Genomic DNA, 6,875 nt, shown 5'->3' on the forward strand with positions numbered 1-6,875 from the left:
ACTTAGAAGTGGAGGGTGTTTTTGGTAGTTCATGAATTATATCCTTGAAATAATTTGTACTTGATTGCCTTAAAGGTGTACATTTATTTTTCTGGACAAAACAACCACACTCGGTTGCATATACCATGAGCACGCGTGAGAAATTTATGATGAACGAAAAATTAGCATCTTATAACAGCACACAATAGGAATTGGCAATTTTTTAAAATTATATTAGGTTTGGCAAAGATAGCCCCAAACAATTGGTATTATATAGCTAAATCCTAAAAAACTACTCTCTTATATATTCTCTCTCAAACAATTGGCCCCAAACCGTCTGCCCCCCCCCCCCCAGCCGCTCACTTCTCTTTTTGTTCACTGCTCCCCTCGCCTTTTCTCTAATTGTATTTCTTCTTCTATCTCTTCTCTTTCTCTCTAATAGTTTAGCTAAAATTCTTTCAAATTATGCAAAAACATCAATAGGATTAAAAGGTAAGGTTGATCTCACATCAAAGAAAATTAGAAGCAAAAACTAAGAGAGAAAAAATATATTTCAACTTTATTTTTCTTCTCTCTTCCTTTTTTTGGTTGGATTGAACGAGTGGATGTGATTAAAATTGATTGCAAATACCTAATCGAGTCTATATACAAAATTTGAGCAAGATTAGAAGTGATTTAGACTAGTTTCAGGTAAACAATCAGACCTAAAAATCCAACCGCGACATGTGTAGATCGTGTACATCAGTGTATATCACACATAGAGGACGTCTCTGTATATCACTTTGTATAGCGTGTATACAACACAATTATTTTATGAACGCCTGTGTATATCACATTGTATATCGTATATATAAAACAAATTTTTATGGATATACACAGATACACATGAGATATCATTGATGTACATAGAGATATACACAGGATACAATAGGGGATACACATGTGGAGTCGTCTTGAACATGAGTTTTCAATTTGAAATGTGTTATACAAAGAAGGAAAATAAAATTTTAATATACTTTTTTTGATATACACATTATTATTATGTTATACACTGTGATATACAAATAATATAATTATTAATATGTTATGTATATATTTGGATATAAAGATAAAAAACTGGAAAAATAATTAAAACGTATTTGGGTATTTTTTTCGGATACTACTATTAGAGAAGAGAGAGAGGATTTTAAATATTGTTTGCTATTTTTAAGGAAAATACTTTTGATGGTGCTTATTTTTAGGATGGTGGTTGAACCATTAGAAGAGAGAGAATAACTTTAGGCTACCATAAGCCAAATCCTAAAACGTTGGCTTTTTTATGTCAATTATTAGACATAGTTGCCATGCCATGCCAAATGCCCTTTATGAACAGGTGGGCCCACTTTAATTTACAGTCTCACATGTCCAACATTGTTTTAAGGCTATTTTGTCTATCTGGACCTGCCTTACATTGTACATCACTATTTTGACTAGGGTTGTTTATGGGGCGGATATTTATCTTAAGGGTTTGATTTATCGGTTATCGAATTATAAATATAATAATCCGCTAGCCAACCAATAAGAGATCGGGCGGATTAGCATCGGATTAGTAATTATCGGGCGATTTAGCGACTAAATAAAATAAATAATAAAAATGAAGTACATGGACTATAACTCAATAGAGATAAGGGGAAACTTATTACATATTCCAAATTAACGAAAGGGAAAGGTTGAACAGTGAAATAGACACAATTGTCTCGACAATAGTAAGACTCTAAAGTACAGAACATGTCACGACCCAAAATCCCCTATAGATCGTGATGGCACCTCCGTCAGGCAAGCCAACGGTGAATTTTCAACTTAATTACTCATTTTAATATTTTTGAAATCATAAATCCCATTAAATAAATAAAGTAAAAATCTGGTACTCGGCCAAACCCGTGATCCTCTTTACTAATTTCTGTACAAAGTATAAATTTCAAGATAAAATGATAATAATTACGTGACTACAATAATGAACATCTACTAGGAGCCCCCAAAATCCGATGTCACAAATGCATGAGCATCTACTAAGAAATATAATAAAATACAACATCTGCCTGGAATACAAGTTAGATAGGAGAGTGTAAGTAACTCTGATGGAGACTCTGTATGTTGCGGATCGTAACATGGAATGCAGCTCACCATAAAGTCCCTGCAATAGCCGCACCTCTGCGCCCAAAAGACCACCAGAAATATATATATATCTGCACAATAAGTGTAGAAGTGCAGTATGACTATGTAAATCAATGCGTACCCAGTAAATATCTAGCCTAACCCCGGAGAAGTAGTGACAAGGGGTCGACATCGACACTTACTAGTGGTCCAATATATCAAGTGCAATAAAAAGTAAACAAGTATTAGGCATGGTAAAAGTAAATAAATAGTGTAAACAGATATAGGTATGTAGTACGATCCTTATCTGAATAGTAAATACAGGCTCTCAGTTATCGGTCACCTCCTCAACCGGAGTATATATGTAAAATGGTCCCCACCAGATAGATCGTCACAACTCAAATCAGGAAAGCTCACGGATACGAGGGCTTCTTGTCAAATATTACACACGACACTGCCGAGGCAAATGGCCCGATCCCATAATTGTATTTGTAGAAATGCTGAGGCGAACGGCCTGATCCCATAATAATGTGTGCACTGCCGAGGGTCGAATGGCACGAACCATAGATGCATTTATTATACTGTCGATGCGAGCGGCCCGCTCCCATGAGAATATGATACTGTCGAGGTGAACGGCCCGAACCCATTAGAATATGAAGCTTTAACGGGTCCTTGACCCCACTCACGAAGATACGTGTGAGTTATGAAATGTAAAGAAGTTTTTCAATGAAACAAGGCGAGAGAATTTCGTAAGGGAAAACATAATTATTCCGCGGTTAATCAAGTAGCTCGTCAAATCTCTACAATAGCGAGTTTATCACTCTACGCAAGCCTAGTCTTTGGTCGCAGCACGAAATAAGGGAACTATACAGGCAAGGGTAACTCAAATAATACAATTAAAGCATGGCGTGAACCTAAGTCTACTAGGACAAAATTAGGAACTCTAGCATACGCACGGACACTCATCACCTCATATGTGCGTAGCTCCCATAACATACAGCATACAATAAGAATAGCATATACGGGGTAAATTCCCCCTAACTTGGTTAGATAGGAGACTTACCTCGCTCCGAAGTTCCATAGCCGGCTCCAACGCCTCTCTAGCATATCGACTCAAAGGCAAACGATCCGAAACAAGTCAAAAAATGTGCAAATCAATCAAAATATACTCCAATTATTATAATTAATCCATTTATAACAATTCCCAACTTAGCCCGAAAAGTCAATAAAGTCAACCCCCGAGCCCACATGCCCGGATTCCGAATATTTTTGAAGATAAATTTTACCCATAATATTACGAACTCAAATACATATTTTATTCCTAACTTCACTTCCAAAATCATGGTCAAAATCAGAAATACCAATATCTAGATTTTCTCATAAAATCCCAAAATTCCCACAATTTCCATGTATTTACAAGCCCAAATTCGTATATTTAACTCATAACTTGCAAATATTACTTACCTCACGATAGACGATGAAAATGGCGTTCCAAAATCGCTCCAAGGCCGGCTCCCATGGAAGAAATGAAATAAAAATTAGCCAAACACACGTACTTATCAAGGCCCTCTGCCCAGCGATCATCGTACCTGCGGTTACTTCATCGCATCTACGGTTTCGCACGTGCGGCCAAAATTCTGCTTCTACGGTTCCCTTAAGGCCTCCCCTCCTCCGCATCTGCGGGAAAACTTCTGCACTTGCGCCCGTTCCTCCGCTTCTGCTGAAATACCTCCTCTTCCCCTATTTTGCTTTTGCGACCAACAGTCCGTACCTACGAGCTCGCAGGTGCGGTCGATTCCTCGCACCTGCGAATCCAGCCAACCTTCGCTTCTACGACAGCTTTGGCCACTTCTGCGAGCCCTCACCTGCGGCCCTTTCCATGTAGGTCACCAAATCTCAGCTGCCTTAGCAATTCTTCCAAGTCCAAACTCGATCCATTTCCAATCTGATTCGCACCCGAGGCCTCCGCGACCCAATCCAAACATACCAACACATCCCAAAATATGATACTATAATGACCCGCCGGTCATTTTGAGAGTATTAGCCCCGAACCCTTATTTATTGATTCCTTTATTTTATACTGTGGTTACATGACTTGCCGGGAGGTTTGGCCTTTAATTTAGTAGTGAAATGGGACACATAGTCCCTAAAATAGAAGTTTAAGTTCTAGATTTTTACCGTAGTTTGAATTGTATGAAGAAGACTCCGGAATGGAGTTTCGGAGGTTGCAATAGCTCCGTAGAGTGATTTTTCACTTAGCAACGTGTCTGGATATTGATTTGGAGGTCCGTAGGTCATTTCGGCGATAATTGGCGAATGTTGGAAAATTGGATGATTTTTGGAAAGTTTGACCAGGAGTGAACTTTTTGATATCGGGGTCGAATTCCGATTATGAAAGTTGGAGTAAGTCCGTAATTTTAATTTTAACTAGTGTGCAAAATTTAAGCTCAATCGGACTTTATTTGATAGGTTTCGGCATCAAATGTTAAAGTTAGAAGTTCTAAAGTTCATTCGGCTTGAATCGATGTGCAATTCATGTTTTTAACGTTGTTTGATGTGATTTAAAGGTTCGACTAAGTCCGTATGATATTTTAAGACTTGTTGGTATATTCGAACGGGGTCCCGGAGGCCCCGGGTGTTATTCGGATTGAATCCTAAACAAATTTTGCACTTGTGAAAATGCGGGAGCTCCCAGTTCTGGTGTCATCGCACATGCGGGGGGATCGGACGCATGTGCGAGAAATGGAGCGCAAAAGCGATTATGGGCATTCCAGGCAGGACTCGCAGGTGCGGAACAGTTTTCGTAGAAGCGACTTCGCTTCTGCGGTGGGGAGATGCGCATGAGCGACTGGGTCGCAGGTGCGACATGTTTTGCCGCAGGTGCGGCCCTATTCTCGCAAAAGCGGACCCAGGGTACTTAAGTCAAGTCCTCACCTGTGATGAAAAATTCTGCAGGTGCGGCGGTGGGTTCGCTGGTGCGAATTCACTGGGCAGAAAAGGCCTAAGTTCGAGGGTTTGATTTTATTCTCCATTTTTGCACCTAGAGAACTCGGGTTAAAGCTAAAATTTGAGAGATTTTCAGAGAAAACATTTGGGTAAGGATTCTTGACTCATTTTTTATTAATATCTACTAATCTATAATTAATTTCTTCATTTAATTAAGGATTTGGGTTGAGAAATGGGGGGGGGGGGGATGGTGAAAGTTCTTAGACCGATATTTGGGTTTTGAAAGGCCAAATGAGGTCGGATTTCAGTAATTCTTATGTGGTTGGACTCATTATCGATTAGGTGTTCGGATTTTTGTTATTTTGGTTGAGTTCCGAGACGTGGGCTCGGGTCGACTTTTTGGAGCGATTTTTTAATTCTTTGCTAAAGTCGTAAATTTATTACTTAAATTAGCTTCTTATAGTTATATTTATAGTATGTAATTATTTTGGCTATATTCGAACCGATCAGAGTTGGAAAGTCGAGGGAAAGGCATTCTTATTGATTGATTGGGCGAGCTTTAAGGTAAGTGACTTGTCTAACCTTGGGAGGGAGGGGGGAGAATTTTCCTTAGGATTTGGTACTGTTATGATAAATTTCAATACGTGAAGGCCGTGTACGCGAGGTGACGAGTGCGTACTCGGGCTAAATGTCGAAATACGGGTTTTTCTAAATAGATCCTTTTATTTCTTTAATTGAGTTTCTCTAGCACGTGTAGTCGTCATGTTTAGCCTAATGTCACATTTCTACGTATCTTAACTCTTACTTGTAATTTGTGCAACATGTTTAGTTGAATTACCTGATTCCCTGATTTTATATTCAGTTATTAACTGTAGGATTCCTTGATGTAATTTCACCATTCCATTGGTTATGTGTTGCATATTTACTTTTGGGATTATGAGGCGGTACCTCGGGAGCGCCCCTGTTGCATATTTACTTTTGGGACTACGAGGCGGTACCTCGAGAGCGTCCCTGTTATATATTTATATTTGGGACTACGAGGCGGTACCTCGGGAGCTCCCCTGTTGCATATTTACTTTTGGGACTACGAGACGGTACTTCGGGAACGCCCTTATTGTTTACCTCTATTTGCTGTGTTGTTGTTGTTGTTTCTTAACTTGTAAAAATCTTGTTTTTCCTCACGTGTTATAGTTGTCTTCTTGAATCCCGTGTTGTTATTCTGTAAATTCTCATTGTTCACTTCTTAGTCATTTTATTATATTATTATATCTTCTCCCTTGCTTCCTATTATTTCCAGTAGGGCCCTGAACTGACCTCGTCACTACTCTACTAAGGTTAGGCTTGGAACTTACTGGGTACCATTGTAGTGTACTCATACTACACTTCTGCACATCTTTTTGTGCAGATCCATGTACTGCTTACCAGACCAGATACCCGTGAGCTAGCCCGTACGTGGAGACTTCAAGGTATATCTACCAGTGTCCGCAGACCTCGGAGTCCCCCTCTATCTTTATTATGTCTTTTTTCCTCATTCCTCATTAGACTCTGATGTACAGAGATATTTAATATTTTTCTCTTTAGAGATTGTGAATATTTCTACAGAATTTTGGGAGTTGTAATTATTTTGAATCGCAGTTTTTATTTATTTCAGATGTTGAGGTTGAGTTTCATCTTTATATTCAGTTATTTTGTATAATTATTAGGCTTACCTAGTCTTAGAGACTAGGTATCGTCACGATATCCTACAGAGGGAAATTGGGATCGTGACAGATACGAACTTAGTCGAAACCTCAAACCACGTCAAACAACATCAAAAT

The sequence above is a fragment of the Nicotiana tabacum genome, chromosome 17, assembly GCF_000715075.1.
Source record: "Nicotiana tabacum cultivar K326 chromosome 17, ASM71507v2, whole genome shotgun sequence".
Lineage (NCBI taxonomy): Eukaryota > Viridiplantae > Streptophyta > Magnoliopsida > Solanales > Solanaceae > Nicotiana > Nicotiana tabacum.